Raw genomic sequence first — 13957 nt, 5'->3', positions numbered from 1 at the left:
CAGGCCTCTAAAATTTCGCCTCCATCGAAATTCGACGGCTACGGCAGGGATCAGACTCCCGTATTTTAGGTCAACAGCCGAGCGCCATAGCCACTCAGCCACCGCTGCGACGCACATTCAAAGTAACGGTGCTGCGACATTGATTCGGCAAGCGGTGCCAAAAATATAATCACAAACTTTCGCGTCGGACTCAACTCTACGCTTCATCCCGTACACGAGATTATCCAGACAGAGTCGACAACGTTCTCTTACATTAATCGGCTGCATGCCGACCGGTGGCATGTGCACATTGCTGGCAATATTTCCTGCTGGTATAAGCCTTCATTATTTGTATCATTCAATCTCGATCAAAAATTCTAACTACACATTCAAATTGACTCTTGATATCAGCCAGGAGATCAACAACTCGCGTTAGTTCATTATGCAGTTCTAAACGAATTTTTAGCCTCCAAGTTTCAGCCTATTGGTGAGTGCCGGGCACGGTGAAACTTGTGTGCCTGCACTATGCACTCACACTCATTTCGTGTAGAGACTCCGCAGAAACTGAATTCCTTGCGTACTTTGTGTCAGAGACAATGTTCTTCAACTCGATGCAAGCATAAAGCGCTTGCTTCAAGTATACTCTCATAAAAACACGATATAAACTTCATAGGCGAGAACGTTTTCCTTGATACGGCCCGGTGTCCCCCCTTTTGTCGTCCGGGGTTGTGCTGTTGCAGTCACGCATCCTGCCGCCGCTCGGACCGGTCTCGAAGAAACGGACCAGCGTCTTCATGAGCCGTGTGCGGCCGTACGCACCACTCGTCGACAGGCTGGGGCACTCGTTGCTGTGGTCGGCGTACTCGACGCCGTACGCAGCCACGCCGTACATCAGGTCGGTGTGCGCCTGCTTGCCCAAGCAAAGCTGCGAATACGCGGCACAAGTTACTCAACCTAACCGAACAATGCGCTACAAATGCAGTGGGGATAAAGATTCCGCACTGTTCAGTCTTCGCTGTGCAAAATTAATAAAAGGACTACTTTCTTTGCAACGTAACTATTTTCAAAGTTCCCAGTACGACGTACTTTGTGGTATAATTAGCCGGAAAGGATAGCGCAACGTGTGGTGAAACATTTAACACACATGTTTAATGGTTTGGTGTATTCGGTTTATTAGGGCTTAACGTCCCAAGGAAACTCAGGCTATAAGGGACGTCGTAGTGAAGGGCTCCGGAAATTTCGACCACCTGGTATTCCTTAACGTGCACTGACATCGCACAGTACACGGGCCTCTAGAATGTCGCCTTCATAGAAATTCCGCCGCCGCGGCCGGGATTGAACCCGCATCTTTCGGGTCAGCAGCCGAGCGCCGTAACTACTGAGCCACCGCGGTGGGTCACATGTTTATTACTGTTTTTGATGTCCTTTGGAGAAACTGTCTCCTTCAGAGTTGCAAATGCGAAACTGCGTTTTGAAAGCCGGCGTGGCCAGTTGGTCTAGGTTGAAAAACATAAGCGCCGTTATAGGGCTGAACAGTCAACTGTCGTTGCTGCCTTGGACCATTTGTTGCTCCTACACATGATTCCTGTTTGCATACAGCGCTCAGCAGTTCCGTCAGAACGAAGACGGCGGTGTGACTGACACCTAGTCTTGAAATCTTTGCCCAATGTACACTGATATATTGATATACCGAATTTGTGGAGAGCTACGGAAATCACACGACCACCTGTCTCTTATTTATTTCAAGAATCTAGTACCCATGATCGTTATCACCGTGTTCAGGGGCTCCATGACTGCACCTTCGAGCTAGACATGACATATAAAGAATTTTGTACTTGCTGGCATACGTGGTAAGCAACCTTAGGCTAGGTACTTTATTGAGTCCAAGCTGTGGCGAGCAATTTCTTTTGTTTATTGCTAAGACTGTAGTCGCAGTTTCATGCTGCACCCTGAAACTGCAGAACACAAGTTTAAAAAAATTGGTGGCGGTTTAGGTTTGGTTAAATCTGGAGTGACGCGATAGCTACAGCTGGCCGAGTGGAATTTGGTCACGGGACCAACCACTTGTTCAACCACGTGATCAGCCACGGCGCCGCGCCGCCGGCAGCTGCTCCGCACCACGTGAGCAACCACGTGGCAGCGTGGCTGCGCAGCCACAGGGTGGCCGCGCCGCCACGCTGAAGGCTCGAAATGCTACCGTAATGTAACCATTGTTACAAAAGTCCTCGCTTTCATAACATCTTGTGGATATGTCTTGTGCTTAAATTATACATTCGTCGAAAATATGTTTAAAAGTAGCATGAACAAGAAATCCTGATATGTTAGAACACTGCTTGAAGGATGTCTTACTGAGAGCCTATAAAGAAAAGAAGGCAGCGTTACTTGAAATCAGGGTGCTTGTTTTTCAAATTTTTTTTATTCTGAATAACCGGTAATTCTTATTTCGTGTTCGTCTCCTTGTAAGAAGTTTCGAGAGGCTCTGTTAAACTCACTGTTTAAAATGTTTTATATGTGCTTGGTTAAACATTAAGCTTCAAGATTAAAAAGACGATCATACCTATACTAAAAAATCGCAGTTTTGTTAAAAAAACTCGGCACCTGTCTGGCAAGAGAGCTCAAGTGGTTTCTGCGAAAAAATGTAAACATGTTGGCTGAAAAAGCGCATAAAATTCTTGAAAACAAACATGTGAAATAGGTAGATTGAAATCTAAGGTGATTCCAGGGATTTTATTTGCACGAGAAGAGGCACTCACTGTGCTGCAACACGCTCGTGCCGAACATTAACCTGCAGTGCTGAACATCTTTATAAAATAATGTAGGAACGTTTCAGCTGCCTAAGAACTTCCAAGAGTGTGCAGCTACGTCAGGGCGTGATGTCTTAAGTTGGACATAAACAGACGGAATCCCTCCCCAGATGAACATCCACAGGGAACTAACATTCTTCAGCAATTAGTTGTTAAAATGCGAAGCCCATTGCTCCATTAGAGTTAAAATCAAATCATCATGAGCAATGCTATATCTTTCTTAGCATGCCTCGTATGGAATCACAGAATTACTTTCAGACATTTACGGTACAGGCCACACGAATCAGGGGCATTTGGCGAAACGCGTGAAAAATTAGTTCACTGGTCTTTGGGGCTCAACTCAAACTTGTCATCGGTACCTCTTAGCTCAAAAATAGCTCATAATAACTGTATCCGCGAACGAAGAGCGTGCAAAAACCAATCGGGTTTCATTTACGTTTGTTTTAATGCCGTCGTTAACGCCTTCAAAAGCCATTCGTGCACAATTTCACCCTCAAAAGAAAAAATATGCGATGAATGCGGAGAACTCGTGACAATGTTCTATATCAGTCATTTCATGAAAGAAAAGTCAGATATCTAAGACAAGATTTTGGTAGAATACAAGAACTAACACCATTTCATTCCAGTCTAGCACTCAAGCCTGATTAATTCACCACACACTTGTTTTTCATCCTCTCGAAGACTCCGACATTGAACGAAACGTTGAACATATTCTAAAGAAAAGCAACCATAAGAGCTCACCTTTTCTGCTATGCTGTACTCAGTGTCGTACACAATAGTCCACTTCCCTTTCTTGTCGAAACTCGACACTCCAAAATCGTATATGTCCATTTTCAGATTCCGTAAGAAGATTCTTTCCTTACAGAACTTCCAACATGAAAGGAAAGCGACGAACAACATTTAACGCCTACAATAACTGTACAGTGAAGGGTTTCAAGTTGGCTTGAAGTACATTTCCGGCAGTTTTCTATGGCATTTTTCATCTCTCACAGTCGGTTTACCACGTCCTTTTCTTTACTTTGTAAGCAAAATGACCTTGTGAAATCAATAGGTCTGAAACCTCACGCTGCGAAATGCATCAAAAAATAACCGCACAGAAAAAAAAACAGGTTTCCGTACACTATGGTCCTCGTGCGCGCACCTATCGCAGATAAAGCTTGTGTTTCAGTGTTATACAAGAATACGGCGCCACACGAAACTGCACCGGGATAATTGAGCAATTCGGCAAGCTTGCGTGTATCGGAGATAAAGGCAAGAGTAGGCCATCTATTCAACGACGAGGTTCAAAGTGGGCATTATGCGGTGCTCACAACAGTGTTGTCCGAATGACTTGTGGCCTGAGTGTCCATCTCAAGGCGCCGAACATGGCGTCACGACGCAGTTAGCCTCAGTGTAAACGAGGACATAGTGTGAGCGTTTAGATAATGATCCCTGCAAACTCTGAGCGACAAGCACGGTGTTTTTCTGTTCTCTAAGCAGTTTTTATTTGGACGCCTGATGAGCCTCTCATTTCAAGTAATAATGCAGAAATAAAGCAAGTGCTTAGGTGGACTACTCTCTTTCATATTAGAGCTCACTATACATTGTATAGATATAGGAGTGCCGTGAAACGCCCCTCTGGCTACGACTCAAGCGGAACTTGGGGGCCTATGACACCACGAGTCAACATACCAAGACCTCTCAGTTCCTTGATGTACTACTGAGGACAAAAGTTTCCGGGACGAGAGTTATAAAAAAAACGCTTATTGTAGCTCCACCTCGTGACCCGGTCGCCTGATATTGTATCAAGGCATTAAGGGACTAAATATGTTCATGAAGAACCAATTACCGAATGCAAATGCTGTCGAAAATAACTCCAAGACTGTTAAGCAACCTTCCTACTAATGATACGATGCATGAGTATATCAGAAACCAACCTTAACCTGTTGTACACTTGATTTGTATCACCGCATATGTATTCTGATGCATGTAGATTTGGTTGTATATCACCTGTATATTGGTGTTTTTGTACTTTAAAAAAATATTTTCTAACATTTCAGTGAAGGTGGTAGCGACTTTTTAGCTCTGTAAAATTTGTATATTATTGTTGTATTCATAGAATCATGTCACGTCTTTCAATATCAATAATTTTTTTTTCTTTAGCAGTTATGTTCACAAATTGTGTTGTTTCTTTTTCACGTACCGCTTGTATTGTCTCTCCCTTTCCTTTATTTATTAGGGGGGCGGGGCGAGCTTGTCAAGCTTCCCACAAGGCAGCTTTTTTCTCTCGCCTCCTCATGTACTTCAGGCCGTGGAATAAATGAAATGCAATGAAATGAAATGCTCCTTTCTCTCTTCACAAAATCATGCGACTGAATAGCGAGGTGGAACTGCAATAAACGTTTTTCCTAGAACTCATGTCCCGGAAAACTTTGTCCCCAGTAGCTTTCTCGAGCACGAACCGTAATAGCCTGTGTACAAAGGGGTATTTTTTCACTAACTCATTCCTGAACCCGAACTTCTTGCCATAAAACGCCTGCTCGTTTCGCATGATTGAGGAAACATCGGTAAGTTATATCCTAGACAGTATGCGCACGCTAGTGAATCAGCGGAGCAATGATAGCACGGAACGTGCGGAACATATCACAACAAAATATGCTTCAGTAAGAGAAAACATGCCGCAATTTTATTGTAATGCGTCATTATGCACTTCTGTCTCTCGTTTCAAACTGCAGTCGTAAACGAAGAACTTTTCAAAATCGCTTCAACATAAAAATCAGTGCACCGCATGCAGATACAAGAAATCCGTACTTACGTGGGTGTAATGGACCAAGTAGTCACCCTCATAAGACGTGCATTCCTTCCCGGGAAGGAATCCGCCGTATTCGGACGAGCCTTCGGGGTCCGGGTGTGCCGGTCTGTAGCGTCGGCCAAATAGCGCTACAGAGACGGCGAGTGCAGCTGTGTAGTGGTTGATACCCTCAAGCATCGCCAGGGCACTGAGCTGTGTCAAGAGAGCCGCCGCAAATACCATCAAACGCAAACTGAAGGCAAAACTTACCGAAGCAAGCGGGGTTCGCTCACAGATGAGCGAAGATTGCCATTGTATTAAAAAAAAAACGTTTACTGCCCTTAAGTTAAATAAAGCTTTTCACAGCGAGGCCTGCTGAACACATCCAGAAAGTTGTGTTACAGGTCAGACTTCACGCTTCCAAGCACCTCCACCACACTGTTACGGATTTTGTTTACAGGGGGGAGTCGACCCGAGCCTGGCGCGTTAGCTTAAAGATGACCAGCCTATTTTTCGTCGTCTCATCACCTCTTCTTCGTCTTTTCCGCGTCACTTGACAGTAGAATCACTGTATGGGATAAGTTGGTGCCACAAAAGACCATACTCAATTTAAAATAGTTTCAGCTGAAAACTTACAAATTTTGTTTGCATTTACAGGCGCAGTTACAAGTTACTGATTGTAATTTGTGTCAGTTCTCTTTTGTACTATTATTCTATTCATTCGTGTAGTTATTTTTGACCATTTGTTTGCAGCCACTCTTCTTTGTAAAAGTCTGTAGGTGGTGAAGTTCTGTGAAAGAAAAAAAATATATGAGTAATCTCAGTGCGCGCTGATGCTCCAGCGGTTGAATAAAATTATTTCTTGTCGAGTTAAGAAGCGAAGGTAACGGTTTTCCTTTCAGCACTAATGTAAGCGCTCATTTTAACGCCTGTAGGTCATGAGGGTGGCTGCCGCTACACGCGTATTTTACACACGCACGGTTACTAGAGCACGTGCGAGGACCAAAATAGAAAGGGTCATTATTGGGGCCCGGATGATCGCGAAAGCAGGAGACAAGTGCGTCAGCACCCCTTCAATTTTACTTCCAGGCATGGAGCCGAGTTTTATAGGTCCACTATAATTACGTCTCTGTTTTGCATGGCAATTGCTATAAGTCTCGTTCTTTAGAACTTTTCAACTTTTTCTTTGACTGTGTATGGCTTTGAGCGGTTAACTCAGCTTTAGCGTAGCGTTTTGCTTTGTTATGCGTTGCGCCTCTTTGACTCTGCTTTGCTTCGACTTGACTCAGTTTTGCGGTGACTATGTTATTGTTTTCTTCTGTGTTTTGGTTTTTTGTTTCTGTCATTTGCCTCGTGCTGCGTGAGCGGCAAAAGTTGTTAACTGTCTTACTATTGTTCAAGCTTTCTGTTACCTTAAATAATGTTCACTGATTGTTTTGTTTTACTTTCATGTTAACTTCGCTTAATGATCTTGTTGCTTTTTCTGTGAAAAGAACACGTTGTTTTCAAACTGTCTACCCTGCGATAATGCCTTCGAGGCGACGCAGGTATTCTGTAAATAAATAAATAAATAAATAAATAAATAAATAAATAAATAAAAACTCATCCTTTTGTATCCTGGTTTCTTATGGCTCTTCCTGGTCCTTTAGTTTTTTTTCGGGTTGGGGGTGACGTTGCGTCGCCTCGATGTGCTGTTTCTTTGATGTCGTGTGCAACGATGTGCATCTGCGTTAGTTTTCTCACACCTGCCGTTTTATTTGGTCACGTGGGTCTTGGATGGCATTATTAAAGCTACTCATTTCTCTGAATAAATGTGCTGGTATTCACCGCCAGTCCTGTCCACTGCTTCGTTTGTCATTGTCTTTTCGCGCTGCTTTCTTTAACCATGGCCGCTCACCGAGCCTTGGGATGAATATCCAAACTTCGATTAAAAATAAAAATACAATGGTAACGTTGTTCACTTTAGCGCTGATGCATATTTCAAGTTTGGTAATATTGATTGCTTTTTCTAGTAAACAAAGTGCTGCATATCCATATAAGCTTTCTCATGTAAACATCTGCATCCAAAGCAGAGCAGGGTGTTTAGTGTTTTTAGTGTATTAGAAAGAACCCAGCGTTTTGCACTTCCCAATACTTCGGCAATTTTGAACCACAAAAACCAACATAAAGTAGATGTCTTTGAGCATTATGTTTCGAAGTCTGCCAGAAGCAATATATTCTTTTAAAGCGCCGTCAAGTTACTGCACTGTCACCATTATCTTTGATACTATCTCCTCCTATTAGCCGACACAAACTCTAAGTTTTTTCTGCAGTTTTTTTTTTTTGTGCGACAATTTTGTACCAACTAGTAAGTATATGAAGGATCGCTCAGGTATTGTGACACTGCTATCAGCGAAAGGTGTAGACAAGAGGCATTGATCTTTGTGTGAAAGGATTGATGTACAGCCATATGACATGGCCAACGTGAATATGGCACGTAGCCTTGTCATATGACGACGATTTTTCATAGCGAGCACGACCACTAGATTTTGGAGAAAGACAGTGGGGAGGCTCAGGAGTCTGGCTATAAGCAATGATGGGAAAGCTCAGAAAAAATTAAAAATTGACAAAAACCGTTCTTTCTGAATTTTTCTCAATGGATGGAAAATAGAAAAAGACAGGACAAGGTCTCAGGGTCTGCAAATGACGCAATGAGCTATTATTATTGTGAAATATAGCACTAGGATGGACGGCTATGCAAAAAAAAAAACAGTGAAACATGCGCTTCATTTCGTATTACCTTCCAGTTGAAAGTGAAGTATTTTTTGAATCATTGTACCATGCTCAAACTTAAGTTTGTAAGGATTGACTAAATGATAAATGTTGCGCAGTTCTGTACTGCATGAGACTGCAGCTAGACGTGGTGAAAATTTTAAAATCGCATTTTCATTCAGCTGCTATTTCCTTATTACCGCAAATGAATGTTGAGAATTTTCACTCCTCGATAAAAAAAAATTGGCGATATCGCAGCACTTTTTAATGCTCATTTCGAAAAAAAATTTATCCCAACGGGAAAAGCACGGAGAGGATAGCCGAAAAAAGTGCGTTTAGAACGTTATACTCTGCTGCATCGAAAACTATGCGGACGCCACTTGAGAGCTGTTTATATTCTTTTACTATATTTTCGACAGCTTACATCATCACCCTTTCACATTCTACAGCCGAGAGTCATCCGCTTGGCGAGTGGAATTGACAGCAGCACTAATGCGACCCTTCCGAGCTTGAAGTCTTGAAGCTAGCATGGGCTGTTAGCAACAGAGTTCTCTCACTGCCGTATATCTTTTTGTCAGCGCCTCATCAAGGTTCCTCTGGCACTACGACCCAATTTGCTCTACAGAGGCTCTAAAAGATGCGCTGATCGGTTTGTGCGTCAGCATCCTCCCTGGTGCAGTCAGCGTTCGAAAGCATACTAGCGGATCTCACAACTTCCCCAGATCGACTTCTCGATAGCGTGTAACTAGGCACGGTCCTTGAAACACTTCTCACTCCTTTCAGTGTAGCTCGGCATGTGCCTACATTGGGTCAAGATGGCCGTGATGCAGAGAAAAGTGTCCACTATCGATACCACTCGCCAGCAAGTGGCTGTCTTTGGGAAAGTAAAGCACTATGAAATATTTATTAATTTATAAAATACTGCAGACCCTAAGATGGGTCCAAGCAGGAGGGGAAAAATATACATAAAAAACGCGGCAAATTACATCGCAGAAAGCTAACATATGAGTAATAGGACGCAGTAAAGAACAAGGAACAACAACTAAGCAAATATCAATAAGCAATTTTGTCAATGGCATCGATACTATTTACAACCTCGGACGGGAGTTCATTCTAATGAGTTATTGTGTGAGGAAAAAAAAATGAATATACACAACCATTGATTCTAGCGCTGTACGGTGTTAGTTACTCCGTGTGACGATGTCGTGTTAGTCGCGTTGTGATCGGCTTAAGAAATAAATCAGGGCTCATGCGCACGTCATCTTTGAAAATCACAAAGGCATAGATCAAGATAATCAAGTACGCTTTCATCCCTGGCAGGCGAAAAATCTTCAACACAAACAGGCTTAGCATGGAGAGGGTTGTGGGGTTTTTGAATGCTGCATGAAAAATACACCATGCTGTGGTCAGAAAGGCCATTTTCCAACGAGACGAAAAAATTTTCAACGGATCGGCTCACAAAAAACAAGATCAAGTATAGAAGCGCACGTGCCCTGGGCACGCGTGGGTTTTGTAACCAGCTGTTGAAGGTTGTGTTGCAACATAATGTCAAAAATGCTATGCGTGCCTATGCCGTAGCAATTTTGTGGAGAAAAATCCATGAAAAATCTTTAATTTCAAACTTTGCACTTTTTTTCGATTAATTTACCTGCATACTCTTCTTCCGAGCATCTTTTCAATGCTTCCAATATTCTTGCAAAAATCAAGTTTCTTCCTAAATTTTCCAGCACTCAAAAATTCCGGAAATTTTACATCTCTAGCTATAACCGGTGATAGTAAAAATTGTTCCGTCGGCCAATATTAGCTATATATAGCTTTAGAGAAATGTCACAAAGCTTTGATTGTTATTCTATTAGAATTTTTGCAGAGCCCACCTGACTGCTTTTATATTTTCCTACAGCAGAGAATGGCGTTGGAAGGACCATCCTGCAGTCAGTCTCGAACACTCGGTCGTCAAAGCCAATGTGCCCATGACCGACGATAAGGTCCGGCGTAAAAACTCTCCTGCGCAAACAGACAGGGCGACAGACACACATTAGAACCAGTCCACGCTACACAGACTTCAGACTTGTGGTAAAATAACTCACTCTAACAGGGTATATCGTTGAGTGTTAATTATAAATTATGCCAACGACCAGTAATATGATTGACCTATTCTTTAGTAAAGAACTGCGAAAGTGAAAACGGATTCTGAAATATATTGCACACCGTGAACATTTATGCTCTTTCTAGACATCATGCTAAGGAACAATAGGTGAATGATTAGGATGATTAATTAATTATTAATTATTATTAAGGGGCATACGTTTTGCGGTTCTCTTCTAGTGGTTTCTTGGAGTAGGCCTTTTGTTGTCAGTTAGCCCTCGGGCTGTGTTCTCCTTTTCTATGTCTTTTTCTAATACACTAAAACAGGTTTTGCGAAATTCACGGTACAGCGCCATGACTTGCTTCCAGAGTTGCCCCCGACACAAATTCTTCAATCCTGCCCTGCATTGGAATTCTGAATTCTAGGCAACACTCTGAAGTCAATATTCTTTATGTACCGGAATATCATCATGGCTTCACGCAGATCAGAGCCTTGTGCGTAAAAGCCAACGGCCAAATACGAGGTGTCTTGAGGTGAAGTGCGCTGCATTTGTAGCAGGATGTGTAGGCTCTGTAAAAAAAAAAAAGCACCTGTGAGACAGGCTACAAGAAATAGCCTAAAAATACTGAATATTCTCTTTAGGCAGTTCATGCGGAATAAACTACAAAGAAAAGACTGATCACCGGGAATATCAACCAATGAACGGCGACGAGCCAGATTAAAAAAAAACGAATAATACAAAGCGGTTCAGATGAAATGAAAGGTGCTACTACACTGTGAATACTACAAAGTGTTGGTGGTTGGGAAACTGGGTGGACGTGGCTGTAGTGCGCGACTATGAATGTGCACATAGAAAAATGTGAAAACAAGTGGCAGCTTCATCTAGCCATGCGCCGTTGCAAAACATCGAGCGAGTGCCACTGAACGAAACAAGTGATGCTTTCACTTCAAGGCTAAGCCGAATTTTGTATTTTGCCAAACAACTATCCTACGTTTTCAGTGCATGTATGCGGTACACCGAGGGCAATCCCAAAAGTAAGCTCTCCTAAGCGCTGGGGCTGAAGGAAAACTAATAGCGTGACTGTTGTCCAAGCTACTTTGTTCGCTGCTTCCTCCTCTCCTAAACAAGCTATCGCTTGCCCGCTGGGCCGACCAGTCTGGACTCGGCAGCCGGGTGCAATAGAGGTCCCGCTTGTTCCTACCGCCAGGCGCGAAGTTTGCGCAGTTATTTAATTTTTGAATGAAAAAGGCCTGCAACTTGTTCAAATTCATCGTAGCTTGACGGAAGTGTATGGAGACTTGTGCATGGACGTCAAAATGGTCCGCCGTAAGTGGTGTAGAGACTTCACTGCTGGTCGCACTGAAAATCACAACGAAGAAACGGGCGACCTTCAATTTCTGACGAGACCGCCACGAAGGTTGAAGAAATGATGCGACAACGCCTTAAGATCTCCCCCGATGATCTCTACATTTTGGTTCGTGAGGCTTCTCAACGAACCATCCATAGGATTTTGACTGAATAACAGGAATATGGGAAAGCGTGCTCAGGATGGGTTTCGCGAATGCTCACACCATTTGCAACGCTTTGACTCTTGCCGCGAATTACTTCGGCGCTATACAAAAGTAAAGGTAAACATTTTTGGACGTCATTGCTGCCTATGACAAGACCTGGGCATTCCACTTCTCACCTGAGACAAAACAACAATCTCGTGACATTCCTATTTGCATAAGCCGCCGAAAACCAAGCGCGCCCGGTCTGCTGGCAAATTCATGGCAACTGGTCAGATGTTTAGGGGAATTCCCCAAGGTGGAGTAAATTTGTAATAATGGAGTAATTACTCTTTCGCATCCACCCAAGCGCAGCCATATGGCTACAAAGGAAAGCTAACAGCTTGATCAGAACCTTCGTTCGTAGTTAAAGAAAAATTCGTCATGGTCCGGGGTTCGAACTCGGGACCACCGCTTCACAGGAGAAGTCGCTCTACCAACTGAGCTAACCGGGACGGTAAGCTTATAGTAGGGCGTGAGCGAATTTATCAACAACTCGAAGTAGGAACAGTGTTGGTCAAAAGTTAAGGGTAATCCCTCATGGTGGAGTAAATTTGTATTAAGGGAGTAATTACTCATTGGAATCCACCCATAAATACTCATTGGGATCCACCATACAGCCACAAAGGAAAGCTATACAGCTTTCTCAGAACTTCGGAAAGAAAAATTCGTCCTGGTCCGGGGTTCGAACCCGGGACCACCGCTTCACCGGACCAGTCTACCAACTGAGCTAACCGGGACGGCAAACTTTAGCTTCCTTTTTTAGCCGTGTGGCTGCGCTTGGATGTATGTCAGTGAGTAATTACTCCCTTATTACAATCATGGCAACTCTGTTTTGGGACCTAAAAGGTGTATTGTTGGTCGACTTCATAGCTCCTGGAACCATGATAAATGCTGTTGTGAAACACTGAAACAATCCAGATGGACGATTCAGAATCGAAGAAAAGAAATGTTCCGCAATAGCATTAAATTTCTCCCATTACAACACTCGCCCCGACATCTTCTTTCAAACTGTCGCTTTACTGCAGCAGTTTGGATGGGAAATCATCAACCAACCACCACATAGCCTCGAGTGTGCACCCAGTGGCTACCACTTGTTTTCAAAAAAGAACACCTGGCTGGCAGGCGCTTTAGTGACAATGAATGAATGAAAACTGAGGCCCAACCCTTCATCGACAAGCGAGCTTGTATGACAATGGCTTACAAAACTGCCACAGTGCCTGCAAAAATACTACGATGAAAATGGTGATTATGTGGAAAAATAGAAAAAAGTTCCAGCTTTAAACCGATGTATCACTTGATTGAAATTTGCGTATCTTTCTATTTTTGAAAGGATTGGATACCTTAGTTTTGAGATGACCCTCGTAAATTTATGGCTTATTTGGAACCTAGGGTGACCCGCCTGAAGAATGCTTACCTAAAGTAATGTGCCACTGACACATCTTACACTGGAAACGCATGCGGACAGAGCTTCAAAGAAAAGACAATCTTAAAAATTCTAATGACCCGCCGCGGTGGCTCAGTGTTTAAGGCGCTCGGCTACTGATCCGGAATTCCCGGGTCTGAACCTGACCATGGCGGCTGCGTTTTTATGGAGGATCATGGCGCCCGTGTGCTGTGCAATGTCAGTGCACGTTCAAGATCCCCAGGTGGTAGAAATTATTCCGGAGACCTCCACTACGGCGCCTCTTTTTTTCCTTTACTCTTTCACTCCCTCTATCTTTTCCCTTACGGCGCGGTTCAGATGTCCGCCGATATATGAGACAGATACAGCACGATTTCCTTTCCTCAAAACCAATGATTAATATTACAAAAAATTAATACAAATACAAATGATTAATATTTCTGCCTCTTCATTACACGCTTGTGTTTCCCAAAGGGCATTTAGGCGATCCACGTGCGCGAGATATCTATGGGGCTTTATGTTCTTTTAATAGCTACTCTTTCTCGATTTTCGCCTACAGTTTAACCAGAATAAAAAAAAACGGCTGCCTCATTACTTTTGTTGCGAGTGCGATC

This window comes from Amblyomma americanum, chromosome 8 (assembly GCF_052857255.1).
Source record: "Amblyomma americanum isolate KBUSLIRL-KWMA chromosome 8, ASM5285725v1, whole genome shotgun sequence".
NCBI lineage: Eukaryota > Metazoa > Arthropoda > Arachnida > Ixodida > Ixodidae > Amblyomma > Amblyomma americanum.
Note: the sequence above shows the minus strand (reverse complement) of the source record.